Here is a 22,306-nt window from a genome sequence, read left to right on the forward strand (position 1 = left end):
TGAAGCCATCACATACATAAGCAGTCTGATTATCCTGAGACCACCATGCTTTGAGAAAACTCAAACTATCTGCATCCAGAGGCCACGTGGGTGAGAACAAGGCTCTGCACAGGTGAGTGAAGACTTCTCAGATCTTCCAGCCCAGCCCAGACACCACCTGAATACAGCTGAACTAGTGACTCAGCTGGGGCTGTGGAGAGCAGAAGAACCACCCCGTTGAGCCCAGGCAATTTATAGAGTCATGAGAAAGAGTAGTTTTTGTTGAAGTCACTGGGTTTGAGGTGTTTTTAATATATCAGTGGATAACTGAGTGGATGTTTAAGTCAAGAACAGATAAAGGGAAAATGTGTTCCACTGTTGCATAGTGATTCACCAATAAGCTGGAGTTTGCAACTCTGACTGCGTGTGAGAATCTCCTGGAAAGCTGTCTAAACTAGAGATTCCCAGGCCCAATATAGATCTTCAGAATGCAAAACTATTAGGCTTGCAAATTTGTATCTTTTTTCAACTCCCCAAATATGTGTCATGAGCAGTCATCATAGTAACCCACAAAATTAAAGACTCATTTTACTTTAGGAAGCTCCTCTTTTAAACTGCAAATTTCTTCTGAGCGTGATAAATCAAGCAGATGGCCACAGGATTATATTCCTAATCAGACCATTTCCCTCACTTCTGGCAAGGATTAGTGCATGCAGTGTGTAGAAGAGCTGAATATGGAGCCAGCACACATCTGAGCAGGGAGCGGTTGACCGAGGTCCCCAATACACCACTTGAAGATTCCAGGGTCAGCTTCAGTCTAATGGGTGGCCAGAAACCAGAATATGGGTACAGGAAGGACAGTGGAAAATTGGAAATGCTGATTACATGAAGCCTGGTTGAAAATTACTAAAAATCAGCCCCCCACACCCTGTACTTTTGGAGCTTGTTCCTTAGGAACCTGAGAAATTATTATGGAGGTTCCTACCAGAGACTGATAAAGGTCAGTCCAGGTAATAACACCTGTGTTCACATCTCCTCTCCCAAGAAGTCAGAATATGAAGTTGTCCTGAGTCGTTATCCTAATTATATCAGTAAAATGTGTCTAAAGACAAGTCCAGCGGGACTCGGGTTCAGCACTGAGAGAAGAGAGGGAGGGAAGGTCTGTGTTGTAAGGTGCTGAGTAGCAGGGGGAGTCTGTGTCCTTGCCTTTTCTTTCTCTGTTACTTCAGGCGTCCCCCCAGCTGGCCTCAGCTTCATCCCTTCAAAGCCTCACCACTTGGCTGCTCTTCCCAGAGTATGAGTCACTCCCTCTGAGAGCTTTTCATTTCTACTTTCTTTCCTCCCACAGATCCTGTGTTAACACCCACCTGGGGGTTTCATGCCCCTAAAGAAAGGAAGTAAAAGCACTGCATTTCCTATAAAGTCAACTTTCTTTCTCGATGTGAAGAGAACAAGAAATCTATGGCTCCTGAAACTCCTCTGCTTCCTGTGTTGCTGAGTCAGCCTGAAGAGAACCAGCACGTGTGCAGCACCTGCATGCTAATCGCATTTCTTACACAATCATAGTGAATTCTCATATCCTCTGAGCCTTCCTCCTGGAGAATGATTTTATCATCCCATTTTACAGATTAAGACACCGAGGCAAGAGTTTTGAAGTCCTTACCTAAAATCATATGGCTAGGAAGTGATGGAGACAGGATTAGAACCCATGTTTGGCTGACCTAAATCCTGTTTTTAGCCAACACAATACCCCTGCGAAAATTTATTTTTAAATTCATTCTTTCAGGAGATGGGTTGAAAATTGTTCAGTAAGTCATTTCGACATTATACAGACATAGCCGAATGACCTGCTACTCCAAGTGTGGTTCATAATCCAGCCTCACCTGGGAGTACTGACCAGTGCCGTGCAAGTGGGTTGGCCTCAATGACCTCACTGGGGAGCTTTCTAGAAATGCACTCTCTCAAGCGCCACCTCTAGTCCTACTGAATTAGGTAACTAATTTGAGCAGGATCCCCAGGTGACTTAGCATGCACATAAAAGTTTGAGAAGCACTGACCTGAATTGAAGTGTTCTAATTGTTTGACATGGTACCTCACTGAACCTCAGCCTCTTTTTAGACACAATGCTACTCAAATATTCCAATTCCTAGAGCCATCAAATCTCACATCAGGGGGACCATGAAACCCAGAGAGGCAACAGGCATCCCAGTAAACTAGTGGCACAGTCAAAACTAAAATAAGTCCTTACCAGATGCCTAAATGCTGTCATGTTGTCAACTATCATGTATTAAGCTCTTCATCTATTCCAATTACCTTGCTAAGTACTGAGCATTCAGAGACAATAGGAACAATCTGTATCCTCAAAGAACTCACGGTCCTGTGGGGGAGAGAGTCACAGCCAGACATTTAGAAAACAATGTGGCAATACGGTGACATGAAGTGTGAGGTATTATCACCCAGGAGCAACACTGGGAGCCCTCAGGCTTCCAGGAGAAGGTGCTGGCTTCCCAGGCCCCTGCATTCCACTCCTTCATGATAGGTGACTTACCAGCTTCCTCCCCTTGATGTTTTTCACTCCATTTCCCCTTGGGATAGGCCCATCCTGCCACCCATGTGTTCTTCTTCAAGGCTTTTCCTTTCTACCCATCCTAAACCACAAGTCGTCCTTTCTCTCAACATGTACAGCTCTTTTATTAGCAGTTCCCAAACCTGTCTGCACAGCATCATCTGGGGGCTGGAAAGAAGATTCCCCTAGCTGCACCTACCCCGGGCTGTGGAGATGATGCCAAGTCATCCGCGGTTTTCACAGCATTTCCCATCAGCCCAATGGGCAGCAAGGCTGGGGATGAGCCAGTTTCACGCCACTCAGTTGCCACTTAATCCTAGCCGCTTGCATTACAGAGAGAGGTAGACTTTCCAAAATGCCTCAGCCCATCATCTCTTTTGATTCCCATGTCACCCTGTAAAATAACAAATGACAGGCGCTTATCCCATCTTACAGATAGAAAAGTTGAGTCCCAGCTAGGTGAGGTCACAAGCCTCAGATCTTGGACCCACACATTCCGACTTGCCCTGTGCTGATTTGGAAATAGATATACACGTGTATTTCAGATGAAGGAAAAGCCTTGCCTTTCTCTTTGAATGCCCCCCACCCTGAGGCTAGCAGATGGGATAGAGCTCAGGGGTAGATTCCAGGGACTCACCGGACATGTGTCACTTTGAGAACTCACGAAGATGCCCAGTCGGGCGTGACTCAGTGGTTAAGCTTCGACCTAGGATCCAGGCAATCAGGGTTAGATTCCCAGTCAGGGCACATGCCCGGGTTGTGGGCTCGATCAATGACTCTCTCATCATTGATGTTTCTATCTCTCTCTTTCCCTCTCCTTTCCTCTCTGAAATCAATAAAGATATATTAATAAATAAATAAATAAATAAATAAATAAATAAATAAATAAATAAATAAATAAAAATTAAAAAAAAAAAGAACTCACGAAGAGCCTCCACCTGAGAAAGAGGAACTAGGAGTCAGGGTAAATCAGAAGTCATATAACCAGACACACTTGAGTGAATCTGTGAGAAAAGGGAAGGATACAAATAGCCTGAGGTATTGGAACTCTCCTAAAATCAATCAGGAGTCACGTTCTGATCAGATGGGCAGATAATAGGATCGTGAGGACCGAAATGTTCCAGGGTTTCATTTCTTTTCGCCCTGCTGTCACCTGCTATTTCAGCTTACAGGGGCCTCCTGTGAACGGCCCTTCTTACTTGTCCTTGCTTAAAAAGCCAACACCGGAACATTTGTTAAGCTCCCCTGTCTCTCTCTCTGAAGACAGCCCAGGAAGTCAGGCGGACTGAAAGAGGCCTCAGAGAACCTGAACTTGGGCAGGAAGGGGTTTGAAGTGGGGGCTGGGGAGGAAAATAATCTTTTATTTAAATCTCTTCACAAAGTTTCCTCCATGCTCTGCTTTGGAAAGTAGACCCATCGACGTGGGAGTGTGTTCTATGTATATTCCATTCTTTTCTTCTCAGGACAGAAGCAAGACAGGGAGCAGGAAGGGTAGGCTGGGCTCCCCCTGCCATGAGGAGTGGGATCCCCACAGGAGGGCACAGGAGGGCCCGTGTCACACTGTCCATGGAGCAGCATTTCTGGGGCAGCCAGAAGGTGATTCCTTTGAGGATCATGTTTTAAACCAGCAGAAGATAAATGCTGCTTCCACAACAGGCATCTCAGCTGTGCCTTTCCTGGGTCAAGAAGTCTTGCCATCACATGTCAGAGGCAGACGGCTCCAGCTCACACAGGCTGCTGCACTAACAAGCCAATTCCAGGAGGCACTGGTTTTTCATTGTCATAAGTAAATAAGCCCTCATAGGCCTTTGGGATCTGATCATATTTGGAACAAAACTCCTAAATATAGGGCCATGATCATAAACCATGTGACCAACCCCAGTCTTTTAACCTAATTTTGTCTGTTAGGGAATGGCATGTGTCCAGGGCCATGATGAGGACTGCAAGCTGGCTCTCCACAAATGTCCTGGGTCCTTGTTGTCATTTTCAGGGAAGTGGGGACAAATGACTTTCTCTTGATTAGACAAAACGGTACTTTAACTTTCACCTAGACATACTCCCTCTTTGTTGGTGTTTCTTATTTGTCTTGAACAGGACAAAGTCCTATTTTCAGAGAAAAGTCCAATACACACATTCATCTTCAGGGCCGCCAACTGGTGGAGAGGTTGGTTTCTGTCTTAGAAAATGGACCCATCCCAGACTTGATTATATTAAGTTAAAGGGTAAAGGCAATTCTATTGATTCACTAGATACTTATCTCCTAGAGTGACCAAGTTCGAGGAATAACTTGGTCAAGATGACAGATGTCTTTCTTCCTCTTGCAAAGCTGTCAGTCTAACGGGTAAGGACACGAGTCGGGGTTTTACAGTGCAAGCTGGAGATTCAAGAACTTTCCTGAGGAAATGATATTGAAAATAATATGTAATAGGTAAGAATGAGCTAGTGAAGAGGAGCCAGGAGGACAGGTACACTAGGCAGTGGAAATGTCCTGAAAGAAGGCCAACCCTTGCCACCAGGCCCTACTTGGAAGCTAGAGGTAGCATGGCATATGACGTGAACACAGAGGAGGGAGACCAGAGTCCAAGGCTTCCTGGAGGAGCCACACCTGAGCCAGGTGAAAAGAGGCAGGATGAAGCACCTTCCTACCACAAATTTTACAAGAACATATAAAGCACATGACCTTATTACTAGGACCTTGTAAGGGGTCCATGTATGTGAGGGGTCCTGAATCCTATGCTTTATAAACTATACTGTCAGTCTATCCCAGACTGTAATTAGGGGTTATCATGCCTGGCTCCCCATCAGATTGTGAGCTCCTTAAGGTCAGGAAACATGTCTTCTTTCTCTAAGATAATTATTTTTTAAGAGGTCGGATTTTTTCATGTCATATTTCACAAGCTTATATGTCTTAGGTCTGGATTCTACATGAATCGAGAATTACTCTTGGTTTGGATGGAAATTCATTTTTTTCTAAAACTAATACCTGCATAGAAGGATGATGGTTGTTCAGAGCTTAATCCCTGACAGTGAGGGAGAATCGAAAATACTCACGAGAAGAAAAAGAGGAAGTGCATGTGAAAACCGTCATTGCTCCCAAGAAGGGAGAACTTTGGGACCTTTCATCTCACAGCAAAGACTCAAAAATATATCAGCCATTTACTATCAGCTGGCAGGCCAGCAGCAGTTCATGGAGGTGCCACTTTCCAGGTTACAATAACCAGTTTTTTATACCCGGGGTTGGAAGACTTTCTATAAAGAGCAAGTCTGTTTCTATAAAGAGTGAGCTTTTCTGCTTTGTAGTTCATACAGTCTTCATTGCAACTCTCATAGACAAGACAACAGTAGACAATTCATGAACAAATAGGCATGACTGTGTTCCAAAAATATTTTATTTACAAAAGCAAGTGACAGTGGACTGGATTTGACCCAAGGGCTATAGTTTGTTGACCACTGTCCTAGACCACAGACTAGAGGTTTAGGAAAAAGCACGTGCTATATATTCACTCTAGTGTTACTCTCTTTTGGAGGAGAATGCATTAAGTGAAAACACCTTGCTCACATCTCTTTCTATGATTGTCGATGTCTTGCAGTTCAGAGATAGAGTGAGTGAGTGAGTCAACAACTATTTCTTAAGAGTCTGCTAAGTGCCAGGCTCTATCCTATGTCCTAGAGAAGAAGATTGCTGGGATATCTTTCTGTCTGTTCCATGAGCAGGTATGTGTTGATTGTCTACCACGTTCCAGGCTCAGTACTGAGGGCTTCAGTACTGAACAAGAGTGATGCTATATCTATCCCTGCATCAGTCTGTCCATCCCCCTATCCACTCAACAAGCAGTTAATGAATTTCTACTATTACAAGACATGCTGGCAGAACTCTAAGTAATTTATCAGTAACCAAGCCATGGCTCCTGCCTCCAAGTTGCTTACCTTCTAGAGAGGAGATAAGCAATTTGCATGGATATCCAGGACCTGAGGTGGAGAGGGAATTGTGCTGCAAGACAAGCACAGATGGAGGGCTGTGGGTGCTCCGAGCTGAGTGGGATTACTTCCAGCTGGAAGAGATCAGGAAGGCTGACAAGATGACATCTAGTTTCCTGTTAACCCTTTAAAGTGACATATGAGCCTGTGCAAAGATTACAAGCAGATTCTAAGAAGACAGTACTCTTTTGTACATGTTACCAGCCCTCAGGTCCCTCTGGGACAAGCCTTGTTATATACTTTGTGAATTCAGAGTTCCTGAGAATGGCACTTCTCCCCTCCCATCAAAATTTCCTCACCTCTCAGTTTGCCTATTTGCAAAGAATTTTCATATTTGTCAGCCCTTGAGTTGTGTGTGCTCCAAAGGGAGGTGTTATTATGCCAAAGAACAGTAATAATAGTAATTCTCACACCTCCCTTCATACAGAGTATTGTTGTATCTATTCTATAGATGGGACAGTTGAGGACAAGAAGATTAATTAGCTTCCTTAGCATTATGGAAGAGAGAAGAGCAAGCCCAGAATCCATGTCTTTTCACTCTCAGACAGCTGTCTCTTTAACAATCTGTTTATTTGCCAGTCTCCAGATCAATAGCAGAGTTCACTTTGACTCCTTCTGTGATCACCTTCCATTCAGGCAAGCTCCTGCTTGACATTTCTTTCTCTACTATGTTTCTGAGACACCTCTTTATGCTTCACTCTCACAGCCATCACACAAGCTAAGCTTCACTGGCATCATTTGTTGGGTCAACAAACCTTTATCCCCTGCCCAAAAGGAGTTCATAGTCTATAATTTAGGCCTTTAAATTGGTCTTCTCACCTCTTTCTTGCCCCTTTCCAATCTATCAGCCAGACAACATTAATAAGCCCAGTTACTTAATGTAACTTAAGACACATTCAGCCCAGCCAGGCATGGCTCAGCGGTTGAGCGTCGACCTAGGATCCAGGCGATCGGGGTTCGATTCCCAGTCAGGGCACATGCCTGGGTTGTGAGCTCAATCAATGACTCTCTCATCATTGATGTTTCTATCTCTCTCTCTCCCTCTCCTTTCCTCTCTCTGAAATCAATAAGGATATATTAAAAAAAAAAAAAAAGGCACATTCACTGATTATTTAGCTTGTGCCAGGCACTTTTCTGGGTTCTAAGGGAGAACAATTACAAATTTGTAGACCTCATAGCTTACAAAGCATTTTACTTAAGTCATAAATGCTTTAAGACAGATAGCAGATCTCAGTTGAATTGGACATAGGGAGTCTGGACAAAAGAAACATTCCAGAACCAAGAGGAAAGGAAAGATGGGTTTTCTGAAAGAGAGTAGTGATTGATTATTGAGGAAGCTTTGTGCATCAATCATTACCCCGTGACCTTGCAACATCCACAAGCCAACAGCAGGAGAGGGGAGGGAGAAAGAGCATCTCATGGGCAAGGACAGCTGCAATAGAGCTGCAGAAAACTAAGACCTAAGTGGATGGGGCTGGCCTGAGTTTAATGCCCTTGATCACCTTCTATATTCAGAGGCCACTCAGCAAAGGTGGATATGATCATTAAACTGTTTTTTCAAAATAAGAGCAATTCCAAGAAGGCAGGTTGACCTTTGGAAGAATTTCTAGTAGCAATCACTTCATGATTGATTGGAAGTATCTGCAAACACACGTGTCCTGAGAGGCGAATAAGAAGTATGTGCTGCTGTTTTTTCCCCCAGTGAGTCGATTCATCCTTGTAGAGTAGTTTAGAGGAGAGTAGCACTGAGGAAACACAAAGGGCCTAGGCATCTAGGAAGCTCCATCTGGGAATGAATTCCAAGATTCTGGGGTTGAGCAGGTTGGGAGAGGGATAGAGAGTGCATAACTAGAAGGCAGGGCAAAAGAGAGTAAACACAGTAAATGATTTTAGGTCATTGCAATGATTTTTGGTAGAAAGCAAGTTAAGAAAAATAGAAGCCAATGTTACCAAGCTTGAACTTTATCTTTCTAAAAACAGTGCTTCTGTGGGCAGAGTTCATGTGCTGGAGTAATGAATCATAATGATACCCCTTGCTGTGACCCCAGGGAAAATATCTGCTTTCATGGAGGTTTCGGCAGATAGATTCCCTTTTGACATTCAAAGAAAAAACAAGAAGAGAGGGAAATACCCTTTTTTCCTTTACGGTCTCAGGCCAGAAACCTACTTTAGAAGCTAAGATCTATGACAAATACACTCATGCAAATCCTGTGCTTACTTTTGCGCTCTGTTTCTTTACCAACTATGTAGCTGAGCAAAATGGAACAAGAAGTAGAGTCTTGGGAATAAATTGCTGGATTAGATGCAAGCCACCTTTATATAAAGAAAATAAGTTAAACTATGGTGCTGCTGAAAAGAATTATAGCGTAATTTTACTTGAGACTGAAATAGCTGATTAAGATGATGTTGCCTGACTATTATCATCTTGGTAATAAATATTTCTAGAATTAAAGGAAATAATATAATGTCGTGCAGAGGTCAGCAAATGGTGGCCAGGGGGGCCAGCTGCCTGTTTTGGTTTTGTTTGGTTTTATGGCCCTTGAGCTAAAAATGATTTTTACATTTTTTACTTTTTTTTAATTGAATTTATTGAGGTGACATTGGTTAATAAAATTATGTAGGTTTCAGAGGTACACTTCTATAATACAGAATTTATACACTGTATTGTGTGCTCACCACCCCAAGTCAAGTTTCTTTCTAATACCTCTTTACTCTTTACACTCTCCCACCTCTCCCCACCCCCCTTTCCTTCTGGTAATTACCATACTGTGAGGATAGTTTTTATTGTTGTCATTGTTTTGCTTAATTCCTTCACTTTTTTTACCCAGCCCACCTACCCACTCATAGCTACATTTAAATAGTTATATAAGCACCTACATAATAGCCTAGATTGTGCTTGTTGACCCACAAGGTCTTAAACATTTACTATCTGTTCCTTTAAAAGTTTGTTGACCCCTGGTATAATGGATGAGTATGTATAAACTCTTGGGTCACAGAGATCTGGATATTAATGTTGCCTAGATGTAACCATCATTCATTTGACAAAAACTTAATCAAGTAGATAGTCTTTTTTCCCTCTTGCATTCCAAAATGCCACCCTCTCCTGGTTTTCTTTCTTCCTCACTCAACAATTCTTTTCAATCTCCTTTGCCACTTGCTCCTAGTCTCCCTGACCTCTCAACACTGGGTCCAGAGCTGGCACTTGGACCCCTTCTCTTTCTCACCTGTACTCACCACATGCTTAGAGTACATTCTCTCCCATGGTATCGACCACGTGCTGATGACTTCCAAGTTTATATTTCTAGTCCAGATCTCTCCCTCGAACTCCACAGTTATAAATGCAAGTGTCTTCTTGAATATCTCCACTTGGCATTTGGAGATATCTCAAACTTACCATGTACAAAACTGAGCTCCTGATCTTCCTCCCCAAACCTACAATTCCTAGACCCTTCCTCTTATTAGTAAGTGATAAAAACTCCATTCTTCCAGTTATGTCAGACCAGGCAGGTCACTTAACCTTTTGAATTTCACTTTTGTCATTTGTAAAATGGCCAATGCACCCATTTCAAAGTCGGTGTGAGGATCAAATGAGATAATATAATGCAAATGTTTCTCATAGTGGCTGCCACAGTGAACATTCAGTAAGAGTAAGTGATTCACATATAACTTTCAACTCCTGTATATTAGTGTCTCTTCTTCAGACCCTTGTCATATCATCCCAGGATCATTGCAAAAGTCTCTTAGCTCGTAGCCTTGATTTAGTAGAAAAGTATTAATCATAGATGATATAATTCTTCCATTTAAAAACAAAGAAAATGCCCAACCGGTGTGGTTCAGCAGTGGCTCAGCAGTTGAGTGTCAACCTAGGATCCAGGCGATCGGGGTTCGATTCCCGGTCAGGGCACATGCCCGGGTTGCGGGCTCGATCCCCAGTCGGGGGCGTGCAGGAGGCAGCCAATCAATGACTCTCTTATCATTGACGTTTCTATCTCTCTCTCCCTCTCCTTTCCTCTCTCTGAAATCAATAAAGATATATTTTTAAAAATTAAAAATTAAAAAAATAAAACAAAGAAAATGAAAATCAGCCAAGTGTGACTGCCACAGCGTCACAAGTGCTGGAATTTGGATTTAAACTCAGGCCCAGTGAAAAGCCCGAGCTGTGTGTTTTCCAGGCTCCTCCTCCGAATGCCGCTCCACCCAGCCCACTCCCAGGTGGGGAGCGCAACCTGATACACACAGTAGGTCAACTAAGGAGGCCAGCAGGAGCATGAGAAATCAAGGAACGAGTTCCCAGCTGGGCTGATATAATCAGGATCCTCGGCACTTTTTACACAGATTCCTGATCCTGGCCCTGGAGCAACTAAAAATTCCTAGGGGCAGGGCTCAAAAAAGCATATTTCTAAAAAGCTCCAAAGGCAGTTTTTCAGCAGTCAGGTTTGGGCACCCTTTCTCTAAACACTAAAAGGTAGCTTTCACAATATTTAGAGCCAATAAATAGGATAGCGTAACCTCAAACTTTAAAGAAGAATACAAAATTTAGACACTTCGTTATATAAATGGACGGAGAAGTCACAAAAGAGGAAGCAAAATAGTTTATATAAATATTTTCAGTTGTCAGACCTATGCATATCCAAATTAATGCAAACTTTTAAAAATTAATGGCATGCCATTTTTTGGTACCTATTACTTTAGCCAAGTTTTATTTTCTTAATGCAAATACATAATGCCTTTGAGGGTGTGATGAGATGAGCACTTTCACAAACTAATGGGAAAGTAAATATTGAAGACAACTGCTTGGAAAAGCAATTTAGTAACATACATCAGGGCCTTGGAAATGTCAGTAATCTTTATTTTAAAATTCCCTTCACATGAATGTATATTCAGTGAAATAATCTAAGAGAATAAAAAAACAAAACACTGAATGTAAACGATATTTATAATAAAAACAAAATAAATGAAAATAAACCAAATATTCAACAACAGGAAAAGTGAATTATTCGGCATCATTATATTATTAAGCAGTTATTAAATATTTCAGAATATGCTGTTATTTAATTTTATACAAATATATAAATATATATGCCAAGGGCTGGGGGATGCCTGAATGTCCTTCCACCCAAGTGTTAACAGAGTCTGTGAGTGGCACATATTAACTCTCTGTTTCACTTTGTTCATGCACAAATTATGCTAATTCTTTGACTCAGATTATTCCCCTTTTCTGCTTAGAAGACCTCACACAGTTTTCCACACTAAGAAAATGTTTTTATTTTAAGAACTAATGCAGGTCTCATGTCTGCTAGGAAATCTTTTTTGTCCTTTACCTGGGCTCTGCTCCACCTACCCCCTTCATTTCCTAGCACAGATCTTTATCTTAGTTAACACTTACTTACTATTTTAAAATTATCTGTTGTTGTTGCATTTGTCCCTCTTACTAGACTATGAGCTGTTTGAAGATGAGATTTGGGAGTCCCAGACACCAAAATTGAATTAAACTCCATGGATGACGGAAAGCTCAATGGAAAACTCCCATTTAGCATCTATGACTACATCGAGGAGAATGCTACGAAAGACTGTGTCTCCTACTGAGGATGTCAGAAGTGGGAAAGAGGGGCACTGCCTAGGTGCTACAAACACAATGCTAAAGAGTCTGCAAATTCATAACTTTTTTAAACCAGTCAGAGAACTGAAGTCACAGGACAATCACCTAAATGAAAAGAAAGACAGATGCATTCAAAAAGATCCAGGACATGAACACTTGCTTACCTAAGGCAGATGCCACTAGGAGCCATAAAAGCTGTTGATAAGAATCCAGATAAAATTTCTACCAAATTGCTAAAGGCCAAGTGTGGGCTAGTGTGAGAAAATAAAACCTCTGGCACCGCAGACATGTAGGAATTTCCACCTAGTTCCTGGTTTTCCTCAACAGATAACAGACCTCATCAGGTATCACAACAATGATTGCAGAGAGGGTGAGAATCTCAAGAAATTCTCCCTCATTGCAAAGTCCTCAGATAGTGGACCAGCAGCCATGTGGGAAAGGTGTGAAGCCCTACCTGGACTCTTCTACTCTAGCTCTCTCCTACAGGATGAAAGCATTAAACTTATAGGGGAAAGGCAACAAACTGTAGGCCTTGGGACAGTGGTGAATGCTCACTGTAACTAGTAAAGGAAACAGAAAAAGAACTTCCATCTGGACGAAGTATCAGAATACATACTGGACCCAGACCAATAGGTCTCTCACAGCTTAGGAAATGGCAGGATTATGGAGAAGTCTTGTGTCCCAAGACTTGAAAACATAATGTCTACCTATGACTGAGAGTCAGAATGGGAAAAACACCCTCTGCCTCCCTCACCAACCAGCAGCAGTTTACTGCCAAGAGGGAGCAAGAGAATATAAAGAGGTCATCTCAAAGATTCAGAGAAAAGAGAAAGTCTAAAGCTGAAAGTTGGAGCAGATCTTGAGAAAACCATCTTGCAAACCAGTGTCCTAAACACAAGGTAACACTAGAACTTGAACCCTGCAGGGAGGGTAAGCGTAGTAACAATAAATGCCAAAAATGAGCTCAATTCCTGATTGATTGACTCAAACCAGCACCCTTCTTCCCTGAAAGGCCTAGAAGAAGAAAATGCATACTCATCTCCAGGCATAAAAATGATATACCTGTTTCTATTGTCATATAAAAAAATATTAAATATTATTCAGCATACAAAGAAACAAGATAAAACAACATCCTGTCAAAAATCAAAGCAATCATTAGAGCCAGACTCAGAAATGAGACAAATGTTGGAAAATATCAGTCAGGGAATTTAAAACAACTAATTAAGATGTTAAAGACTCTAGAGGAAAAGATCCATAAAATGCATGATCAAATGCATGATTTCATCAGGGAAATGGAAATTTAAGAAGAATCTAATGGAAACGTTAGAAATGAAAAGCACTGTAAGAGATGAAGGATGCTTTTGATGAGTTCACCAGTAGACTTGATACAGCTAAAGAATTAAAGAACTTGAAAGTAAATAAACATAAATTCTAGCTTCTGAAACACAAAGAGAAAAAAGTAAGAAAAAATAGGTCATCCAAGAGCTGTAGCACACTATCAAGAGCCTAGCAAACATTTCACTGGAATCTCAGATGAAAAAGAGAGAGTGTGGGCAGAGGAATATTTGAAAAGATCATGGGTGGGAATTTCCAAAATTAGTGAAAGATACCAAACCACAGATCCAAGAAGCCTAGAGAATGTGAAACAAGATAAATACAACACATATACACACACAAACACGCACACAATCTGGATGTATAATACTCAAACTGTAAAAACCAAAGACAAAGAGAAAAGGGCCAGGAGAGAGAGGGAAAAACACACGTTACAGAACTAAAACCAAAGACTGCTTTGTCTGTTATGTCTGTGATAGGCAGAATAATGACCCTCCAAAGATGGTCAGGTCTGAATCCCAAGAACCTGGGAATATGTTACCTTACGTGGTAAAATACGATTGCAGATCTGATTAAATAAGGATCTTAAGATGGGTAGGTTATCCTGGTTTATCCAGGTGGGCTGAATGTGATCATAAGAGCTTTATAAGGGGAAAGGGAGGTCAAAGAGAGAGAGTCAGAGAAAAGCAATGCAGAGTTAAAAAATGATGCACTTTAAAGGTGGAGGAATGGACCATGCCATGACCTGACGACTGTAGGCAGCTTCTAAAATCTAGACAAGGCAAGAAAACAGATTCTGTCCTTGAGCCTTCAGAGGAACACAGTTCTCCATCACCTTGATTTTAGCCCTCTGAGACTCAGACTTCTAATCTCCAGAACTGTAGATAATAAATTTGTGTTGTCTTAAGCCAAGTTTGTGATAATTTGCTATAGCAGCATTAGAAAACTAATACAACCCCCAAAAGACTGATTGTTTTAAGGAATAAACACTCTTCAATGAGTGGACTTTTCTCAATTGGCCTGTAATCATTAGTACTGGGTAAAATAAGGGCTTAGTAAATTAATGATGATTAACAAATAAATAATTGGATGATTCCTGGACAATTTTTGGAAGCATTTAATCAAGGGTAGGATGATACAGTAGACAAAGCTACAAACTCAGGGTCAGAAGCAAGAATTGCAGTTTTAGCTCCTCCACCTGCGTAGAGATGAATCACTTCACCTCTTTGAATATCAGCTTCTTTACCTAGAGAACGAAAGCAAGGAATTTGTGGTTTCCAAGGTAACTCCCAGCCATAAGACTGTGTGGCCATATGCCAGGAAAATTTTGGAAGACATGCCTGAACTGGGTCGGGGGTTGGACTAATGACCTTAGAGGTCTCTTCCAGCTCAAAGATTCTATGACACGGACACAGCAGGACACCTCTTGTGTAGGAAGTAACTCTAATACAACTGATTTTTCAGAGCCTCCTGGGGTGAAGGGAAGTCTTTTGAGAGTGACAAAGGCACCAGTAGCTTTGGGTCAAGCCCTGCTTCTGATTCAGGCCAAAGGCAATGAGAATGCCACAAAGAACATCAAAGGGTAGAATCTGGCCCTGGAACAAGAAGATGGATGGAGGGGAAGTCATGATCTGCAGTAAAACAAATAAATAACCTTTAAAATCACATCTGCAGACGGCCTAACGTTCTTAAATGCTTTCCAATAAGCTTCCCTGGTAGCTTGCCACAAAGCCTGTCCAAGAGGATTTATAACAGATAGAGGCCAGAAATTGCAACCCAGCCCTGAACCTGCTACTAAGCATTTGAGTGACCTTGGACACTTCATTTCACCTCTCTGGCCTGTAAGTTTCTCATTTCAAAGTGAGGAGACAAAATTAAATGACTTCTGACCTCCCCTATAGCCTCAAAACCTTACCACCTCAACCCAAGCACTGATCACGAATCCTCAAAAACACAGTGGCTGATTTTGTGTTAAATTCACAGACATTTACAGGATTCTGCAAAGGAACCCAATTTAAATTTAAATCCTAGCCTTGGGAGAAGAAAGGGAAGAAAGAGAAGAGAAAATAGGGAGGCTTGCAGAAGTGGAGATTTTTTTTCTTCTTAAGTCATTTTCTCATTGTTTCCCCCTGTTGATACAACGGCTCAAAATCAGCCTTGACTAATATCCTTTTAAAATGACCCTGCTCTGGCTAAAGATGCACAGGTCAGGCTTGGAGCTGCTGCTATCTGTCTATGCTTATGCAGAGCTGCAGGCTTGGGCCTCCCAGCCATGAAACAAACCCCAACCCCAAGATAATGAGGACACTTAATCTTCTTTTGTCCTAGGCTTTCCAGCATATGGAGCCCTGAGCTATCTCCCAGATTTCCCATTTTAGGGCAAGCCTTGAAATAGTTTATGATGTCACTCTTTCCTCTGCATTTCTTTCAGACCTTCTCCTATCTAAGCCAACGTTGCAAGAACAAGAGCTTTTCCTTTTTTTGAGAAAGACCCAAATGAAAATCAAAAGTGGGAAGGGTTTACTTTTGCCAGCTGTTAAAAGGCGTCTGAGTTTGAACTTCAGCAAGTTTATAGTTTTACCAAGACCAATCCTCCTCCGCCTGCTCCCCAACTGCCATATGAATCTGCAGCCAACTGTGCTCCTGGGGTCGTTCTGAGTTTCCTGCCTCCAGGATAGACTTACTGGGGAAGGATGGAGGAGAAATGGAAAGACAAAGTGTGTTCGAATAACAGATTATTAATGACTCCATGTATTTGTGGAATGTTTTAAAGCATATGCATATGGTAGTCTACAATGTGCAAAACAATCTAAAGTGGGACACGTGATTCACTGACTGCTCAGCACCTGCTCGTGGGCATTCCTGATCTCAGAGTCCAGTCCCAGAGGAAAAAATATAACTGTAAAATGTAAAATAATGAGGACACGTATTCCATCACCACTTCTCCTCAATAACCTGCCCACTTCCAAACAGGTACCCTGACTTACCTTGCTGCAGCACCACCATGGTAACTTCCATCCCTCAAGTCCTTCTTAATATCCCTCAAATACCATCTTTCATCAGATCTCTTTCCTTAACTCTCTCAAACCCCTTCATTCCCAAATCAGCCTTATGTTTCAAGTTCCCCCCAATCCCTTGACCCTGACCCTTATATGACCCCCTAAAACTAATGCTTTTTCTAATCCCCAGCTCTCCTTCCTCAGCCACAGCCTCTTCCTATTGACAGCACTTCATCTTACCCCTCAGGCATAAGCCACAGACACCCACCTCTGATTCTCCATCCCTTCCTACCTGCCTTCCTTTTCATGTTAGATTTATTTTCCTTCAATGGGTCAACCCACCACCTTGGGCCTTCCTCTCCCTTACGCATTCCACCTGCCTACTTTTTAATCAAATATGCTGGAAAAATGGTCTCCAAGCAAGAGGCTCATTCTTGTCTCATGTATTGAGCATATATACTCTGAGCAACTCTTTCTCTCTGGGTCATGATCCCTCTTACATTCCCTCCATCGTTATTTCCTTTCCAGTAATTTCCTTTTTTGAATCAATTTATTTAAGTAATGAAAAAAAAATAAGTTGACTCAAAGAAAAGATATTTACTAAGTATTAAGTCGTGTAGTGTTAATGTGGATGTGGTCAAAATTTTGATAATTCTAAATGAATGACAGTTTAACAAAGACTGGGTAGAATTACAGACTATTTCGCCACATACTTTTTTTGTCCTTGTGACATTCATAACAGCAGGGAAGATAGGAGTAATTAACCCACTGTTGAGACGAGAAAGCTAAGACTCAAAGAGGTTGGATGAATTACCCAAGGTCAACAACAAATAGCTGGTAGATCCAGGACTAAAATGAGAGCTCACTGACTTCAGGTCCCCTGCCTTTTGCACTTCCTGACAGTGACACTCTTTCCTTCTATGTGTACTTATATATGAAAATACTTCTTAATTCAAGATGTATTATGCAAGGTAGAGACCTTAGCAAAGATTATTTCCCAAGAGAAAAGCAAAGAGACACTTTCAAAAATTCACCTTGAAAAGTTTGAACATGTGAGATATTAAGAAAAAGTATGACCTATAGCCAAGAAAAAGGCAACAATTCACTGAAAAGTAAATTTGGTCCCCTTATAGAATGCGGCAAAATATGGACCACAAATGTAACTCAAGGAAAATAATATGAGTAAGACACCTGCATTTTCAAATAACAGATGTTTGGAAAGAGAAATTGCTAATAGGTGGAAAATGCAGATACTGAATAAAGTCATTTTCCAGGAATATCATGGCCACCATTGTCTCAGCCGCAGTGAATACTGGGACAGAAGAGTGGTTGGGAGAGAGGAATGAGATGAACCAGGAACTGACTGGGCTATAAAACTGCCCCAGCAGTAGATTTGAACCCAGGGGAGGGTGGTGCTAAACCTGGACTTCATCAAGAATCTTCAGGGCATCATAGTAAAGAATACAGGTGCTGAAGTCAAGACTGACCAGGTTTAAGTGCCACCCTCTCAACTACTTGCCAGGTGATATGAGCAACGTGTCTAACATCTTCACATCTCATTTCTTTACCTTTAACAAGGTAACAGTAGCAATACCTGTTTCCTTGAGCTGGTGTGAGAACTGAGTGAGATAATTTTCCTAAGAATATGGGCACAGAGAAAGTACAATTAGCTGAAAAGCAGGAATAAAAAATTACCTAAAAAGGTTGAGGAATTAGAATGACATCGGGCTTAAAAACAACACGCAACACTGCAGGCAGTAGAGTAATATCTTTAAACTCCAGAGAAAATATGGTTTCCAGAATCCCATAACCCTCTAAGCCATCAGTCAAGTGTATGAGGAGATAAAGATATTTTTAGACATTCAAGGTCCCAAAATACTGCCTACCAGACAGCCTTACTCAGAAAGCTGTTGGAAGCCATCCTCCACCCAAGTGAGGGAGTCAGCCAGGAAAAAAGACCTAGGAAGCATGAGATCCAACATAGGGGAGAAGAGAAGGTAATTCCAGGATGGTGCTAAAGACAAGATCCAAGGACACCATGAAAAGCAGTAAGATTGGAGAGGGAGAGAGAGGACCCTGGAGGACATCCCCAAGGTGGGGGGAATTAACCAACAGATTTCTTGATGCACTTGACAATAATAAGCAGAGTTATGCCACATAGAAGAGACTTTGTGGATGCATTTGTGACAGTTACATAGAGCAAATAAAAATATAGGGCATTTTTTTATCTCCAGAAATACACACCAGAATGATAGAAAGAGAATATGGCATAATAGCATACTGTGTGGCTCAGCCATAAAGAATATATCATATGGAAAAATTTAAACACTGACTACTGATTTAGCAGAACCAGGGGGAGAAGTGTTTAGTGTTGTGGTATGTAAGAGACCTAATTCTTTATCTTCTAAATTGAAAACAAAAGACAAATACCTAAAATCACAAAATCAAGAAATTATAATAAAAACATGTTATTAGGAAATAAAGACATAAACAGTATAATCACTGGTCAGGTGGTTTTAAAAATAGTGGTCTCTGAGTTTTATAATAAGCCTTATAATATTATGTGAATTTTTAAACTATGCATATGCACTGTTTGAATTTTGAAAAGTAGAGAGCTTAAGAGTTTCCAGCATAAAGAAAATGCTCACTAAATATTAACTACTATTGTTGCTGTTAATAGATCTCAGGAGATAAGCTCCTGAACTAGCTGTGCATTTTTAGGTACCCTAGTAATCTAGGATCTTACATATACCAGGTCCTGAGTACTGTAAACTGTTTGAGGACAGGAGCCTGTTTCTCCTCTTTTATGGTATATCACTGTCCCCTCCGTCACTCCAATGTAGCAGAGAGCTGGTACAAAAATAGGCATCCAGAATACAGTCACTGAATGAATGAACGAAAGAAGGAATGCATGGACAATATGATATTCAACTGCTAATGTAGGGTTAACTCAATCCACAGGAACAGAAAACAAGGTTGGACACATTTTAAGGGGTTTTCAGTATTAATTCTGAATAGACCTTAATTCATCAGCTTATGGACCAAGCAAAAGAATCGATGATGATTTTAATTCTCATATTTGATATTTAATTTTAATATGAGAATTTTAATTCTCATATCATGTCCCACCAGCTTGTCTTCATTACCTCCCCAACCCCCCAGAATCTTGGATTTCCAAGAAGTTATCCATAGGGACCAGGAATGGGACAATGACAAAAAGACTGAACAGGAAAAAATATAAAAACTATCCAAAACTCTCTCAAAAAGAAAAACAAAACATAATTTCAGCTATTGAGAACATGATAAACAGGGGCTGCCAAAGTTTTCCAGGAATATCCTCCAAGGGAAAGGACATTAGGACATTCTCAGTTCGACGCGTGCAGTTGTCTTGCCGCAGGCTGACAGACAGACATCCCGGAGCTCTGCAGAAGTCATGAAGAGACCAGGTGGGAGGCTTGGCAAAAACTAGCTTTCTAAAGCATGCATCGTGCGGAAAAGAGATTTTAATTCATATATCAGACACTTTCTGTGCGCCCCTTTCGATCATTGCCTACACGTTTCCATCCTGCTAACCTGGCCAATATAAACGCAAGCTCTTCCTCATCTGGCTCCTGATTGTGAGATGCAAGAGGTCCCGAGACAGAGGAGTGAGCTTGAGCTGTTGATTCCCAGCCTTCCCCAACCCAAGGCCACTTCTCTCTGCTCTGTTTGCTCTGTTCCTCTGCCTTCTCCATTCAGATGCTCTTTCAAGTTCAGGCCATTGCTCCTTCCCCTTGCTCCTCAGCTTTGGAAGTATTGACAGGTCACTGCTCTTGCCAACCCTTGGAATTCTATTCCTCTAAACCTTTGCATAGAGTCACTTCACGGAACTCACTCCCCCTTACCCTGGGTGAGTGTGGTATCTGCCTCCTGTATGACTATTATACATTTCATATGTGTAATGGCTACAGATTTAACGAAGGCTACAGAGACTTATCAGGTTGGGGGACACTCAGCAAATACAGCTTTTCACGAATTCCCATTCCTTTGGGATACATGCTTGAACTGGGAGTTATAGCTCTCTGCAAGTCCATCGGAAAGTCCTGCCGAATACCAAAATGCCCCAAGTGAGATTATCTTATACTTCTAATTACTCTGACACTCCAAGTGGACAAATACTGTGTATTCGTTTCTTATTGCTGCATGACAACCTAACATAAGTTTAGCTGTTTAGCGCATAGTTTATGTAGGTCAGAAGTCTGCACATGGCCTAGCTAGGTTCTGTGTTTAGAGTAATAAAAGTATCATCATGGTGCGGCCAAAACAATGCTCATCTCATCTGGGGTGGAGCCCTCTTTCAAGCTCACTTAAGGTTCGGCAGATTCCAGTCCCTTGCTGCTATAGGACTAAGGTTCCCATTTCTTTGCTGACTGTCATCTGAGGACCACTCTAAGGGCCACTGGGGGTTATCTCACCATTCTGCCCATCACATACTGCCTTTAGCAAGTCAAGTTACCTGGCTCCAACACTCAGGACATGAGTCCTGCACTGCCCATGCCATCTTGCTACCCTGGCTAGAAGTTGAGGGGATGGCACACGTGTGTAGTCACAACTAGATGTGTAATGACCAGGCAGTGGATGGTGGGCAATGGTTTAAATTCCGAGGGAGACTGGGAAGGGCAAGACAGGCCATATTCTTTTTTTCTTTATGGAGAACTTAGAGCAATAGTCTTCATGTATAGCTTCCTCCCTAGGACAAACTTATTTATTATCCCTGATTATTCCAGACTTACCAATGAGGAAACTGAAGCTCTAAAGGATTGTTCAAATGCCCAAAGTCACCCAGAAGGAATTAGCAAGGTAAGATTCAGCTACAACTCATACAAACATACATTATGTAATGACAAAATGAATGCCTTCTCTGGGAAGTGCAATGGCATTGCTCTTTGGATTCATCCCTCTAACATTTTCAAATACCTCATTTTTCCAATGATCCCCTTTCTCCCCTGTCAATCTCTCCCTCTCTGTGGGATCAATTCCTTCTCTGAGACATCTTTTAATATCATTTATCTTACCAGAAAATTATAAACCTTGATGTGAACCTAAGTCATGATGCTAGATATTGTCTCTTGGCTCCTCTGCATCTATTCTTGACCTTTCTCCACCCTGGACTCTCCATCAATGGGTTCAATGAGCTTGGTTGGATTTGGTGAGTGGGTAGCCTTTGCAGGAGATTGGAGGAAGAGAAGAGAGTAGGGATAGGGTACTTACTTCCCTGGAAATGTCCCTTTAAGCAGAGAGTTACTGTGCCATTCCTTGAGGTTGTCCATATCTTTATACACAGTGCCTTTATAAATAAACTCTCCCAGAATTATTCTAATGGCCTGTCTTAGAGAGGAGTGGAGACAGATCTCCAATTGTTATAGGAGGGAAAGTACAAATGAAGGCAGGGTTGTGGAATAAATAGAGGGAGTTGGAGGGACTATTGGAAGAAATGCCTGATTTCATCTAATTTTTCAATAAAGTATAAAACTAAAACATCACTTAGTGGGGAGAGGTGCTTGAGACTTAAGGAGAGAAAATGTGTGTAATATTCATCACAGAGAATGAGAAAGTGAATTTACTTTTAAAAAGGCAGGTTACCTAATTCCTTGTAAACACCTGGACTTTGTGGTCACATATTTGAAGTGACCACAATATTTTGATTTCTCAACTTCTCAGGAGAAAGCTCAGATTAAGTGACTTGTTGGGACTTATTCAATGTTTTTTAGGTAAGAATGGCAAAAAAGAGACAAAGGAAAGGGAGATAAGGGTTTTGTCAAAGAACTGATTTTTATAATGATAAACCATAAAATATAAACTGGGTGCTGA

Source organism: Miniopterus natalensis, chromosome 16 (genome assembly GCF_054644295.1).
Source record: "Miniopterus natalensis isolate mMinNat1 chromosome 16, mMinNat1.hap1, whole genome shotgun sequence".
NCBI classification, from domain to species: domain Eukaryota; kingdom Metazoa; phylum Chordata; class Mammalia; order Chiroptera; family Miniopteridae; genus Miniopterus; species Miniopterus natalensis.